The sequence below is a fragment of the Oncorhynchus kisutch genome, linkage group LG2 (genome assembly GCF_002021735.2).
Source record: "Oncorhynchus kisutch isolate 150728-3 linkage group LG2, Okis_V2, whole genome shotgun sequence".
Taxonomy (NCBI): domain Eukaryota; kingdom Metazoa; phylum Chordata; class Actinopteri; order Salmoniformes; family Salmonidae; genus Oncorhynchus; species Oncorhynchus kisutch.
In genome coordinates this window covers 56524014-56540191 of record NC_034175.2, presented here as the reverse complement: position 1 = coordinate 56540191, position 16178 = coordinate 56524014, and the positions used below count along the sequence as shown (strand labels likewise).

The 16178-nt window shown below is 41.4% G+C and overlaps 1 long non-coding RNA gene across 1 annotated transcript; it reads left to right on the top strand.

Moving 5' to 3' along the window:
• The first annotated feature begins 4938 nt into the window (after positions 1-4938).
• LOC116355053 (uncharacterized) lies at positions 4939-6495 on the top strand. Its single transcript, XR_004204280.1, has 3 exons — positions 4939-5204; positions 5407-5735; positions 5892-6495. It is a non-coding gene; the product is annotated as an uncharacterized LOC116355053 (long non-coding RNA).
• The last annotated feature ends 9683 nt before the right edge of the window (positions 6496-16178 follow it).

Sequence of the window (16178 nt, the reverse complement as noted above, 5' to 3'; positions counted from 1 at the left end):
CTTCCTGTGACATCGGGTGCTGAAGGTGTCCTGCAGGCAGTGTGCCCCCGGTGATGCATTGGGCAGACCGCACCACCCTCTGGAGAGCCCTGCGGTTGCAAGTGGCGCAGTTGCCGTACCAAGCGGTCATTCAGCCCGACAGGATGCTCTCAATTGTGCATCTGTAAAAGTTTGTGATGGTCTTAGGGGCCAAGCATATTGTTTTCAGCCTCCTGAGGTATGGAGAGTTCAGAGCTTCTGCTCTTTTTTTGTGTATGTTTCTCACTTATGGGTGGCACAAATTGGGATATTGGGGAGTGGAATGAGTAGGGTATATGCAAATGATATACTGTATTTACTATAGTTTATTTGTTGGTGTGTTTTTGCAGACTGTAGTGTTTCTGCAGACCATTCTTTAGTATTTACTATAGTATTCTATAGTGTACTACAACATTCCATAGTAAGTGTCTGTAGCCTATGATGACTAGGTCTATAGTTTGATGGACCTGCTGGTATGAGATAATACATTATTTGATCATTAGAGGAGAAGGGAATTAGCAGCCCTTACTAAGTGCACAGACAGAATCTCAATCAACCTACGATTCATTTAGATCTGATTAGCTAGCAGCGCGGCTTTAAAGAGGATCCCATATACGTTTCATAATCTGGCGACAGCGCATCGCAGGTCTAGCGCGGGCGCACACGCACGCACGCACGCACGCACACACACACACACACACACACACACACACACACACACACACACACACACACGCGCGCGCGCGCTGTGGTGTATATTCAGGAGTCTTGAAGCAGAACTTGCCGTGAAATCATAGAACAGACATAGCCCTTGGTTCACTCCAGACTTGGTGACCTCACTAACTTTAAGCATCAGTTGCCAGAGCAGCTTACCGATCATTGCACCTGTACACAGCCCATCTGTAAATAGCCCACACACCTACCTCATCCCCATAATATATCTATCACTCCAGTGTTTAATTGCTAAATTGTCATTATTTCACCACTATGGCCTATTTATTGCCTTACCTCCCTAATCTTACATTTGCACACACTGTATATAGACTTTTCTATTATTTTATTGACTGTACGTTTGTTTATCCCATGTGTAACTCTGTGTTGTTTGTGTCACACTGTTTTGCTTTATCTTGGCCAGGTCACAGTTGTAAATGAAAATTTGTTCTCAACTGGCCTACCTGGTTAAATAAAGGGGAAATAAAAAAATAAATATGCAAGTTTTTATTTCCCTATTGTTTACAACTCAAAAGTTGAGGAAAGGTGAATGGGAACAATAATCTAAATCATAACGGCATTCACTTGCAGGTCGTGTTTATGCGTTTTTTGGTATTTGGCATTAAAGGATAAAAAATATCATAATTTGTATAAAATAAATAAAATAATTTGACAACCCTGTTTGTAAGCTTTTAAATGATATCAAACTCAACCGTTCATCTTTTCCAGTGATGAAGACATGGATATCACATGGTATGGTATATAACATGAGTCAATTGAATGTATTGGCATTCAGGTCCAAAAATCCCTGATCACTTCATCCATTAGCAAACATGGAAAGTTTAGTTTAAATCAGGAGGGATGATGTCAAAAAGTGATTGAATTCAAATGGATTTACCCAAAATAGAAAATAGAGCAAGAGATTACACACTCTTAGGAAGAAAAAAAAGAGTTTCAAGGGGGTTCTGTTGTTGTCCCCATAGAAGAACCCTTTTCGGTTCCAGGTAGAACTCTTTTGGGGGGTTCTCTTATGGGGACAGCCGAATAACCCTTTTTCGTTCTAGATAGTGTAGGAGTGTAGGAATGACATTCACATAAGGATCCAGACCTGGGTTCAAATATCTTTATAAGGGCACAAGGAGAGACCCAAATGCAGACACAGGAGGCAGATGGTAGAGCTCCGATATTTATTATAACAAAGGGAGTAGGCAAAGGCAGGTCAGGGACAGGCGAGAGTTCATAAACCAGGTCAGAGTCCAAACAGTACCAGACGATAGGCAGTCTCAAGGGCAGGCCAGGCAGAGGTCAGAAACCAGATCTGATTCCGAAACAGTACAAGTGGATAAGCAAGCTGGTAGTCAGAACAGGCAGAGTGGTCAGGCAGGTGGGTACGGAGTCAGGACAGGCAAGGGTCGAAACCAGGAGGACTAGAAACAAACAGTGACTGGTTGAATTGGCAAACAAGACAAACTGGCACAGAGAGACAGGGATATATACACCGGGGATAATAAGTGACACCTGGAGGGGGTGGAGACAATCACAAGGACAGGTGAATCAGATCAGGGTGTGACAATCTCAGTTACTTTTACATACATTTCAAAGAAATTTTTTATTTCAAAAGACAAGTAGTTGAAAATTGGAATGTATTTGGAAATAGAGGTCAATCAAATTAAATTGTGACAGAATGTTTCTTACATTTAGTAACATTTTCAATCAAATTCAATGACATTACGGAAGATGTCACTGTCATGTTTTTTCCATTGTGTGTGTCATCAAATGAAATTGCAGGTACATTTCCAGGGTTTTCTCAGAGAAAGGAATATAGTTTTGTCAAAAACAACATCTAGCTTACGAAGTGCTAAAAGTGCATGGAATCTCTTGCTTGTTACAGCCTGGTTCATAGAAGGTCAGGTGTAGCATACTCTACTGACGTTTCTAAAGGTCTGTGTGAACATCTGTTTAGGCATCTCTCTTGAGGCTGCTGTTGTACAGTGATGGATCAAGAGTGTAGCTATTGGCTTTCCTCTCTAGGTGAAAACAGCGATAACACACAAGATAGTGATTCTTATTAACATTCAAGTGAAAAGCAACAGAAGTAATGACTTAGGAGATAGGAAAGCTGTAGATGCAGACCACTGGACTACCATCAAGGGATTGTGGTTGGAATAAGGCAATTGAGTTATATGAATGATGAATTAATTTCAGCGTGGTATAAACATATTTCCAACTGTGACTCCCCGCTGTTTCCACCGTCATCCCTCTGTGATGATAAATTCATTTCAAAGTGGGCATAACATACTGAAAAGGAATCTTCAAATGTTATTTCGAAGCCCTGTATATGGATTAAAAAAACGGCACAAAATATGAGGGATATCATAAAGATGTGAGATTATTGTAGCACATCTCAACTCCCTTATCAATACTGGGCCTACAGCAGCCTGTGGGACACTGACTGACGTAAACATATTTCAACATACATCAGACTGTTATCATGGTTACCCCATGGATATTCAGTCTCAACAAGCCAGAATGTTGTACAAAACTACAGTACCAGTCAAAAGTACTACAGTACCAGTCACGCATGTACTCATTCAAGGGTTTTTCTTTATTTTTACTATTTTCTACATTGTAGAATAATAGTGAAGACATCAAAATGATGAAATAACACATGGAATCATGAAGTAAACAAAAAAGTGTTAAACAAATCAAAATGTATTTTTCATGTTTGAGATTCTTCCAAGTTGCCACCCTTTGCCTTGATGACAGCTTTGCACACTCATGGCATTTTCTTAACCAGCCTCATGAGGTAGTCACCTGGAATGCATTTCAATTTCACAGGTGTGCCTTGTTAAAAGTACATTTGTGGAATTTATTTATTTTTTAATGCATTTGAGCCAATCAGTTGTGTTGTGACAAGGTAGGGGTGGTATACAGAAGATAGCCTATTTGGTAAAATACCAAGTCCATATTACAGCAAGAACAGCTCAGATAAGCAAAGAGAAACAACAGTCCATCATTACTTAAAGACATAAAGGTCAGTCAAAAAATGTGTGCAAAAACCATCAAGCACTATGATGAAACTGACTCTCATGAGGACCGCCACAGGGAAGGAAGATCCAGAGTTATATCTGCTGCAGAGGATAAGCTCATTAGAGTTACCAGCCTCAGAAATCGACAATTAACAACATCAACTGTTCAGAGGAGACTGTGTGAATCGGGCCTTCATGGTCGAATTGCTGCAAAGAAAACAAACCACTACTAAAGGACACCAATAATAAGAAGAGACTTGCTTGGTCCAAGAAACATGAGCAATGGACATTAAACTGGTGGAAATCTGTCCTATGGTCTGATGAGTCCAAATTTGAGATTTTTGGTTCCAACTGCGGTGTCTTTGTGGCCTGTTTGTGATGGTGTGGGGATGCATTGCTGGTGACACTGTCTGATTTATGTCAAATTCAAGGCACACTTAACCAGCATTGCTACCACAGCATTCTGCAGCGATACGCCATCCCATCTGGTTTGGGCTTAGTGGGACTATCATTTGTTTTTCAACAGGACAATGACCCAACACACCTCCAGTCTGTGTAAGGGATATTTGACCAAGAAGGAGAGTGATTGAGTGCTGCATCAGATTACCTGGCCTCCACAATCACCCGACCTCAACCCAATTGAGATGGTTTGGGATGAGTTGGACAGCAGAGTGAAGGAAAAGCAGCCAACAAGTGCTCAGCATGTGCAAACTCCTTCAAGACCATTAGAAAAGCATTCCAGGTGAAGCTGGTTGAGAGAATGCTAAGAGTGTGCAAAGCTGTCCTCAAGGCAAAGGGTGGCTACTTTGGAGAATCTCAAATATAAAATGTATTTTGTTTTGTTTAACACTTTTTTGGTTACTACATGATTCCGTATGTGTTATTTCATAGTTTTGATGTTTTCACTATTATTCTACAATGTACAATGAGTAGGTGTGTCCAAACATTTAACTGGTACTGTATATTTGAACTTACCTTGCTGGTTGTCCATGCTGCTGGTACTTTTGACGGTAGGTAGTGAAGATAAAATGTCCACAGGAAAGTATTATTAACCAGACTTTTTGGGGTGCCAGTCTGTGTATGGCTCTGTTGGCTTATATTTCCGGTTTGTATTTTCAATCTCCTGACACATTGCTCAATATGCAAACAACAGTAATGTACAATGTGCCAATAGCCAAACATTATCAACCGAAGCAAGTTTCCTCACAATCAGCTGGAAGTGCTTGCTAAAAGCCGACAATGTTCGGTCTGTGGTTCGGTTACGCTTGGGCATTGTTAAATATTTTTAAAATAGCTTTTATGTCCAGTGTGAATTGTGTCAGTATTGAAAATACAACCCGGAAATACAAATGATAGAAATATATGAGACCAGCGTAATGAAATTCGGGCTAATATTACTTCCCTGTGGATACTTTGTCTCATAATGAAAACATCAGCGGACAACAGGTAAAGTAAGTTAAACTGAAGTTAATGCAACATTCGAACTTGCAATGGGCCTGTTTGAAAATGTTGAGCACAACGCACATGTTAGAGAAGAGAGAGTAAGTCTTCCAGTCTCGAATTCTAAAAATAATTACTTTTCCACCAGCAGCTCAAGGGCACCTATAAATGTTTATGATCAGTGACAAATTGAGCATTTCTTTACCAGTCCAACATCCTCCCCATGAGAGACGTCCAGCATGTGCAGTTCGAACATTATTTCCTATTACTGAAAATGTGGCAGACATAGCGCACATGATGCACTGAAATGGAGAGGGGACGAGACAGAGAAGAAAGGATTGGAGTTAAGTGACAAGAAAAAGAGGGATACTGAGGGATACTGGAAACAGGACTGCAATGTTGGAGCGGAGAGATAAAGAACGAGAGCTAGATAAAGAAATGTACAACTGGAGAGGAGCAGAGTTCATTTGGGAGAGCTGAAGGGATACAGGGATACGGACTCCCTTTGTTTGGCTCTGACGTTGTCATCCCATGCAGGTAAAAGTGTTTGTTTGTTCATCCCTTATTGAGCCTTCCAACAGGGTGACATTCTGAAACACCAGTGTAAATGAGTGTACATTATTCTGCATCCATGGCCTCCCACTGTGACATTATATTAATCCAATCCGTTACACTTCTCTCCTAACATTGCAGCATACCATCCCATGTAGCTCCACTACTCCACTCTCTCCTGCTGAATAATGGAGGCTACTGTAGGTGTGTGTCTGGCAAAGTATTGTGCTCCCAGGTACTGTCCAAGAGATTTGTGTTGTTTATGGTGCCATAAAACTAAGATGCTTAGCAGCAAACATTGAGAGTAGATACTGGGAAAGGAACAATTGCTCTTGAAACAATTGAGTTGTTAATCTTTCTCATTAGCTTTGTGAGATTCTCAAGGTATTAGTTCTCAGTCCAGTGAAAATGGGTTTGATGTTTTTATGGGTTTGATGTTACCAGTATTTTCTTCACTTATTTCTTGGCAACACTATGGGCCAACATGGTGTAATTGGGTGTTTTAGAAATGAACACAATAGATCAACTGAGAGCAGAATGGAGAGACCCCTTAAATGGCAGGTTATGTTGTTTAGAAATAGAGAGACAGCCATAATATGACACTTTAAATATCTCTATTCCTTTGAAATGTTTGTGAGTGTAATGTTTAATGTTCATTTTTGATTGTTTATTTCACTTTTGTTTATTATCTATTTCACTTGCTTTGGAAATGTAAACATATGTTTCCCATGCCAATAAAGCCCTTTGAATTAAATTGAATTGAATTGAATTGAGAGAGTGAGAGAGGCAGAATGGAGAGATTGAACCTCCTGACCTGTGTACACATTGTAGCTGGGCTCAGTATAAATGGTATAATACATCATCTGTATGAACATGAATGAACCATTCAACACAAAACATTTCTTCAGGCAAACCTATATGTCCTGAACATTCCACTTTGAAGATATACTTCAGAAACATACCATAATGTGTACATGAATGCATAGGCCCTTCTGTAGCTTTGTCCTGGTTTCAGGGAGGGTCGTTACGGTGTTAGACGTCCAGGTGTTAATCTTAATTTGACCAGTATTGTCGCAGCAAAATAATCCAGCAGCAACAGGATTTTAACGTTTAGTCCATAATGTTGCTCGATCGGTGGTTAGGCTATTAGCTATCCAAAATTAGGCTACATGAAAGTGCAATACTATTAATATACTGTAACCATGTGTTAGTGCAGGTTTTCAGTGAATTTATGTCAATCATGAAGCTCGTCTGCATTTCCTGTGGCACAGAAAATTCTCTGCATCAAAAGAGTGATCAAATTAAGATCATACATCTGTACGTCTGCCTGGCTCTCTGTGTGCTATCTCAAGCTGTACCCTCCCTACCTGATCTGACAGTAATTGCAGAATGAGGTGCTGCTACTGTAGTACTTTCTCCTCTGGCAACATTTGACAGAACTGCAGAACATAGAGATTAAACAGAGAACAACACACGCATGTAGACACACACAATAGATACATCGCACATACACACACCCACACACTACACACACACACAGACTTAGTCCTCCATTCTTGCCGTAGGGAAACTTCCCTATCACAGGTATAGAGCTGCATGTGAACAGACTTTACTGACAATTGAGTCCAAGTTAAGCGTACACTCAAAGAGGTGCATGTGAACAGTCTGTCTACATTCATAACGCTCACCTTGACCCTATTATGGGATCATGGAGATGGATGCTACAGACTGATTCAGAGGTGGCTGGACACAGGTAAGCTACCCCACGGTCATGACACAGTTGTCTGTATTTTGACAGGTGAATGATATGTTAAAGTTTGTGTGTTGTTCTCTGTCTGACCAACAAAATGTCTGAAGTACATTCACACAAAATAGAAATACTTACAGAATATATTAAATATGTTTTCTCTCGGGCTGTTCGATTTTGCAAGAGTGCACATGAATGCTTCCTGAAGCAACAGAGTATACAAGTCGACGTGCAGTATGTCTCACTCACATGGCAACACTGCAACAGTAAAGCACACAGCTGGAGGTGGGAATTGGTCTTGTGAATTGAAATATTTTTTTTTTAACTGACACGAACCATTAATATCAACATGATTCAGTTTCTCCTAAACTGCTTTTTAAAGAGCTCTGCGGTATGGAAAATTGGTTTTACCAGTTGTCAGAACGTTACGTGCGGTCTTCTGGGAGATTTTTGACTAGACTAGCAAACATGTCCAAATTGGCACGATGTGTGCCCAAAGCGGGTTAAAACATTGGACCCATGTAGGCTGCCCACATTGGGTCAATGTGCCTTTGCTCATTTGCTCCACATTGGCCCAAAGACGACCCTCACTTCAGCTAAAACAAAAATGGATTGGCTGCCTGTTACATTTGATCTTAAAGACAAAGTTGTTACTATTACATATATATATTCAAGTCCTTTACAGACTTCATTTTCACAATATCATTTTTTGTTAACATCAGACAACGGAACACTAAAACTGGAACGATACACACAGTAATGGTTTCACAAAAAAACCTTGTGAAATTAAAACTGAAAAAAAAATGATTCCAAGGTAATTGGCTTTGAAGTTCCGACCCTCATTCGTTTCAATGGTGTCAGCAATTTTATTATTGTATTCCTTTTTAACTTAACAATATGAATTGGGGTATTTGTAAACCACGCCCGCAAATATGCTAATGCACCCTCACCTCTACATTATGATTATCTGTGCTTGGTGTAGACTGGCCCATGTTGGGCTTGGTGTGGGCTGGCCTATGTTGGACTTGATGTGGGCTGTAGTCCTTTCCCTGACCACATAGTTACTTCCATGGTTATCAACACAACAGCACCATTTATTATTATGATTATTATTATTTTACCTTTATTTAACTGGGCAAATCAGTTAAGAACAAATTCTTATTTACAATGACGACCTACCCCGGCCAAACCCGGACAACGCTGGGCCAATTGTGTGCCGCCCTATGGGACTCCCAATCACGGCCGGATGTGATGCAACCTGGATTGGTTGTCAATCATGGTTGTCAAGACAACAGCACATGATTTTGTTTCCTGTCAGTCTTTCCCCTAACATCCTTCCAGTCACCCCTGCTGCCTGTCTTCCTGTGTGTCTGTCTGTGGACCCCTCCTGGGCTTCCTCTTTCTGTACCGTTTCCACTGAGTGTTCTTCCATATGTGCTGCTGGTGACCACTGGCTTCTGACTAACACACACACACACACTGGTGGTGAATCCTCCCCTGGCTGCTAAATAAGGTTGGGGTCACAAAACTCGAACAAGCTCTGGATTACTCATGGAAACATTATGACACATGTCTTCCCTCCTAAAAACAGCTATAGGGGACATTCATTAATTTAATCTAACTTTTACATAACCAGGTTGGGAAAAATTGGAATGACAACTTGTTATGCTGTAAACATGACTGAAACTGAACACAAATGTTAATCTTTGTACAAATGTAAATGTAAAGCAGATCTATGACGGCTTCCTCTCTGTAATCTGTATTTCATGATGATTATTCACCACCTCCTAAGACTAACCGGCAACATTTAAATCCATGAAGCTCCTGGGAAGCGCCTCTGCATGATTACTCTGTAGGTCTACTGTATGTGTATCCTCTGAAACACTATAAGTCTTGGTTATCTCAAATATACCACCCTAGCCTAGGGGTAAGTCACAACTTCACATCTATTGGCAAAGAGTAGCTTGAGAAGGTTAAGTATGAGTATGATAAGACAGAATAAGGTTGTATTAAAGTCTATGTTAGAGGTGGAATGCCATGGCTTTATGTTCCACAAAAATGTGGAGGGATTTATTCAACACTTAAAAAGTATGCTGCTCTGCACAGTGGTTACATTTAACATAAAACTATCATGTGAATGGCACTGTGATGCTGTCAAGTTGTGGCAATGACATCATCTGGCCAGCTCTGGACTGCTCATCCTGTACCTTATAGCTACTGTAAATAGACACTAATCTAATTTGTCCTTATTAGGCCACATTTACAGTCTAGTTCTCATATAGATGAATCACACATTACACTACTCCCACTACTCCTCCTCATGATGAATTACTGCCTTCAGCTATAACTCTGTTCTACCTGGCAGTTTCAACATTAGGTTGGCTGTTCACGCGATTTTTCTAACCATGTTTTTCCACAATGCTGTGCCTGATTTATGGAGACCACGCTACATTACCAGATCTAGCCTCTGGCTTCCAGACCTCAACACAAACTAAAAAACCATGGCCTGACAGGACATTTTCCATGCAGCAAAGAGGAGGTAGAAACAACAATAAATGGTTTGGTGATGGAAAGACAAATACCTCCCATAACTATAACAGTTTTCATATTAATATTAAACCAACAGAACACGTTATTTCATCCGTAAGTGTAAAATAATGCACTGCAAATGAGAGTGGTGTTTTAGGCTTCCTTCCCTAGATCTACTATGATGGTAGTCATTATACTGTATATTGAATGTCAATTCCACTGCTGATAGCTCATCTCCCAGGACTGTGTACTGTGATGTATTTAGGACTAATCACACTTATTAGGGCGGCAGGTAGCCTAGTGGTTAAGAGCCTTGGGCCAGAAAGCGAAAGGTTGCTAGTTCAAATCCTGACCTGAATAGGTGAAAAGTCTGATGTGTCTGACTCTTGATTCACTAAAACTACATTCTAAATAAGCAGTTGTTTGAAGCTGAAAAATAAAGGGAATTCCATGCACAGCAATGAATACCATGGTTTTCCAACACACAGCTTTGACCTACTACAGGAGCTATTTTGGTCTATTGTACTTCAAACAATGTGTATGCAGTATGCGTAGTATTCAAACCTTCTCAAACATCCTAATTCATAATCTTAAATAATGGTGCCGGAGGAGATAGCTGCCGTTTTAAGAATACGACGGCGAGTGGGTAACCCGCCTCTACCATCAGTCCTATTAGCCAACGTGAAATCATTGGATAATAAACTGGATGAGCTCCGATCAAGACTATCCTATCAACGGAACATTAAAAACTGTAACATCTTATGTTTCACCGAGTCGTGGCTGAACAACAACAAGGATAACATACAGTTTCCGTGTATCAGCAAGATAGAACAGCTGTTTCTGGTAAGACAAGGAGTGGCGGTCTGTGTCTCTTTGTCAATAACAGCTGGTGCACGAAATCTAATATTAATGAAGTATATACATAGAACTCTATAGAGCCTGTGTCCATTCCTGATTTCTGTCATCGTTAACTTACCTGTGTAATATTGGCATAAGCTCAGAAACACTTGTTTTGCAAACATGGTCCTGTTTTATAAATTGCTGTGCTGATCAATGGGCAGTTCATTACCTCTGTCAAATGAATATGTAGCTTAAAGCTGTGTTTATTTGTATTTATTCCTGCAATAAAGATGGTGACGCTACAATAATACACATTTACAATAGGTCTATATCTAAAAATACATGCAGCCTAATGATATATACAGTATATACATGATTTTAATAGCAGGACAATGTAAAGTCCATTACTCCTCTGAAAAGTATGAGTTTGAAGTACAATAGGCAGGAAGGTAATTTTCTGTTAAGGATGCATTATCCAACATTTCCACATGCAAAGATTTTTTTGCAACCCAGTCTGCCATTCGCAGTGCTATTGCAACCTTTAATTTGGCTTCTCCCAAAAGGTCTGGGCCTTAATGGCACTAGTGATGTGCTTGCATAACTGCAAGGGTTGTTGCTTTAAACTCTGATCTGCTGGCTGTTGCCCTCCTAATAGCACAAATATTTTTTTTAACTAACTATTAAAGTAAGAATTTACCATGGATAGTCGACCTCATTGTCTGCAGTTTTAAGAAGGTGAATAGCTCAATTGATTGTGAGAGTCTTACATTGTAAAATATGACTCAATTCCTATTGAAAGGAAAGAAAAACTGTTTTAAGTCATTGACCTTTCACAGTATAACTCAGCCATAGAGAATAAACAAAGATATCCCCATGTACACTACAGCCGTGTCTTTCTTGTGCCTTTTAAGTCTTTGTTCTAGCCTAAAACGTTGCAGAGTTATGCATCCTATACATTTATATAATTTGCGGCTGACTAAATACTGGTGGCTGACTAAATACTTTTTTGCCCCACTGTAAGTATTCCCCCAATGCAATTCCAGTCTTTTTTGCCTGTCGTATTAACTAATTATTTTATTTTGTTGATTTTTTATTTATTTTGAAGATGAACCGCAAATTCCATTATTGTGGCTAATCTTTATTGTTGCTATCTTCACACAGGTAGAAATATCCAACACATGGTCTCCAGATTGTGGCTTGTAAATACAATCAAGACAGTCAAATGGCAACATTGTTAGTTTGGCACTGTTGATCAGCACAGATTTGTATTAAAATGTCAAGAAGACAGAGGAAGGAGCTTAATGGAATATTTTCTGGATGTTCAAAACAGTTTTTCTGATGCCAGCAAGCATGCATTTCCACACTGGTGTGCACAACCACTATGTTGACTTGTGCATTTGTTTCCTCAGCTCCAGTTTGAGTTGTGTTTTGTCTTGACAGTGAAATATGGCATGCTCTTACCGTAGCTTGGACTATGGAGTAGCTAGCTAGTGTTGCTAAAGCCCATTGCCTGCATTGTAAGGTAGCAATGTGACAATTTATTTCAAATCGAAAATCAAATCAAGGGCCTCCCAGGTAGTGCAGTGGTCTAAGGCACTGCATCGCAGTGCTAGCTGTGCCACCAGAGACTCTGGGTTAGAGCCCAGGCTATGTCGCAGCTGGCCGCAACCAGGAGGCCCATGGGGCGGCACACAATTGGCCTAGCGTCGTCCGGGTTAGGGAGGGTTTGGCCGGCAGGGATATCCTTGTCTCATCGTGCACTAGTGACTCCTGTGGCGGGCTGGGCGCAGTGCACGCTGACCAGGTCGCCAGGTGTACGGTGTTTCCTCCAACACATTGGTGCGGCTGGCTTCCGGGTGGGATACGCGCTGTGTTAAGAAGCAGTGTGGCTTGGTTGGGTTGTGTTTCGGAGGATGCATGGCTCTCGACCTTTGCCTCTCCTGAGTCCGTGCGGGAGTAGTAGTGATGAGACAAGACAGTAACGACTAACAATTGGATAACAATAGTGGGGCTATACAGAGGGGTACTGGTACAGAGTCAATGTGTCAATGTGCGGGGGCACCAGTGTCAAGGTGGGGAAATGCTAATATTCTGGGTAGCCATTTGATTAGCTGTTCAGGAGTCTTATGGCTTGGGGGTAGAAGCTGTTTAGAAGCCTCATGGACCTAAACTTGGCGCTCCGGGTACCGCTTGCCATGCGGTAGCAGAGAGAACAGTCTATGACTAGGGTGGCTGGAGTCTTTGACAGTTTTTAGGGCCTTCCTCTGACACTGCCTGGTATAGAGGTCCTGGATGGCAGGAAGCTTGGCCCTGGTTTGGTGTTTACCCAAAGTTTGGTGTTGGTTTTGTGGAAAATGTAGGTCTGGCATTTGGACGTGAGATAGCTAGCAACTGTGTCGAGGTCAGCTATTGATGTCTGGCTCTAGCTAGCTAGCTAGCTAATGACTAATGTGTAAGCACCTTCCATAAACAAAGATAGCTAACTACTGGCGCTAGCTACCTACAGAGGCTAGCTGCTGGACTGGGGACAAGCAAGCTAATGTTAGCTAGCTACCTAGCTAATCAAAATATCTGTCTGCATTTACTGATTAACCTCATATAGCTAGCTATCTACAGTAGCCTAGGTTTGTTCTCGGTCACTTCTTATGACTGACAGCTGTGTTGTTGCCGAGAGTTGCTCGACCCGCTTAGATAGAACTCTGAGATTCAGCTGAAAAGATGTTTGCATCGTCAGAAATGCAAAAAAAAAAATTATGGAAAATGTGCACATGAGAGCGATAAAATTATAAACGTAATACAACTGTTGCACCTACAAATGTATTCAGTCCAAATACGTTTGTATCCAAGTATAATTGTCACTTTATGGAGGCTGTAGCCTCGTTTTAATCTGACGTCTAGAATTTGAGCTATGTTTGGGCAAAAAATTGTCTAACGACCCTGTCAAAACTCTGACATAGTGGTTCTCTGTAACGGCTGGACGGATAATGACGAGAGGCGGGGAGTGTGTTGTGTACTTCCAATCAAGTTAATTTGCGACATTTGTGTCATATTGGCTTAGATATGATGGTAGGGAGATTTGAATTTAACATTGAGCTTCAATCAATCCCTACTATTGACTGTATCATTCTCAGGCCTCTATCTGACTCTATTGAACCATGATTTTCTTGTTAACAAGGATTGTCCCTTGTCTGCCATTAAGGTTGATGGACCAACAGGCTGTTACATTACAAAGCCATAACCCTAGTTTATAACTCTGGGATTCTCCAACCAACCAAGTATTTTAGATTCAGTCCAGGTGCCCAGAGACCAAATCAGCACAAGTGAATTAATTAAACGATGAACTAATAAAGCTTGGGATTAATGGGCCCAGATGGTACCTCAGGTTGAAAGAGAATATCAGATGAAAATAACCTGAGAGTTTGAGAGGAGGTGAAAATACCAATTCCCATGAAGGCTATATGAAGTCTGTGCATCCTGGATTTGAGCGAGGCGACTCTGCTTTGCAACAATTCTTCACTGCATTATATTTGCCGCTTTTCTAAAGTTCAACCCAAGCCACAATATTATCCAGGCTGTATCACATTCAGACGTGATTGGGAGTCCCAAAGGGCGGGCAACAATTGGCCCAGCGTCGTCCGGGTTTGGCCTGGTTAGGCCGTCATTGTAAATAAGAATTTGTTCTGACTTGCCTAGTTAAATAAAGGTTTAAAAAAATGTTTCAAAAAAATAATATTCTGCTGCCTTACCATCATTACCTGCTAAAAAACCCAGCAGTGCGTTTGTGAGTTCATGTTGTTTAAACAATATCACACAGTTGTTTACAAAAAATGTGGGTCTGTTGAATTCATGTCTGTCATGATCATTTTAAGGTGGTTATTTTAATAAATCATGCATTTGATGGAAGTAAAACCAACCGTGTATGGCTGTGGCTGTGGCACCAGTTGCCTCTGTAACTCCCCTGTGTCTCTTGGTGCTTCTGACACGTTTCAACACTCCCTCTGGAGTCTTTCAAAATAAGCCCATTCATTTCCCCCTCTCACTTGTTTCGTCTCAGAACTACTATTTCACTTTGATGATTCGAGGAGGGAGCGTGGAGAGCCTGAAGTCTTCAGCTGCCAAATGCTGGCGGCTCATTGATTTCCTCCCCTCTCTCTCCAGCTATAAAGGAGTCTTTCCCTGTCTGCTGCTTCTCAGGGAGCCTGTCTGCTGCTTCTCAGGGAGCCCGCCTGCTGCTTCTCAGGGAGCCCGCCTGCTGCTTCTCAGGGAGCCCGTCTGCTGCTTCTCAGGGAGCCCGCCTGCTGCTTCTCAGGGAGCCCGTCTGCTGCTTCTCAGGGAGCCCGCCTGCTGCTTCTTAGGGAGCCCGCCTGCTGCTTCTCAGGGAGCCCGCCTGCTGCTTCCAGGGAGCCCGCCTGCTGCTTCTCAGGGAGCCCGCCTGCTGCTTCTCAGGGAGCCCGCCTGCTGCTTCTCAGGGAGCCTGCCTGCCTGCTGCTTCTCAGGGAGCCCGCCTGCTGCTTCTCAGGGAGCCCGCCTGCTTGCTTCTCAGGGAGCCTGCCTGCTTGCTTCTCAGGGAGACTGCCTGCTGCTTCTACGGTGAAGTGCTTTCCCCAAACAAAAAGCCAGTCAGACTGGTACAGAACCACTGCCAGAAGAACCTTGCTGGTTTATGAAATAGTAATCTCAAACTTCTTTGTCTTGCTGGTTACAGTATCAACCTGTTACATATTATCAACGTATTTTCCTCCTGACATGGGATTAGGTCTGAAAATGACTTCAGATCAGATCAGAGGTTTTTTCTCATATCCTCTAGGAACTGCAGCTTGAGTTTGTCCTCTTGTTTTTAGAGCACTAAGACCTCTTTCTGGCTGTAATAAATGCTTTGCTAACATTTGAATAAATAATAAACAATTATAGAATAACATCAATTTCGGTTAAATCAAGTTGCACGTCTGAATACAGTTGCAGCTTAAACACTTTTGATCTGTTCTTTGTTTATTAAGAGTATATTCTTTTATCTTTAAAAAAATATGTTTTTTATATTTTTTATTTAATCTTTATTTAACTAAGCAAGTCAGTTAAGAACAAATTCCTATTTCCAATGATGGCCTACACCGGCCAAACCCAGACCGCCCTATGGGACTCCCAATCACAGCCGGATGTATTTTTATTTATTATGGATCCCCATTAGCTGCTGCCAAAGCAGTAGCCACTCTTTCTGGGGTCCAGCAAAATTAAGGGAGTATGTGATACAGCCTGGATTCGAACCAGGGACTGTAGTGATGCCTCTTGAGATGCAGTTCCTTAGACCACTGCGC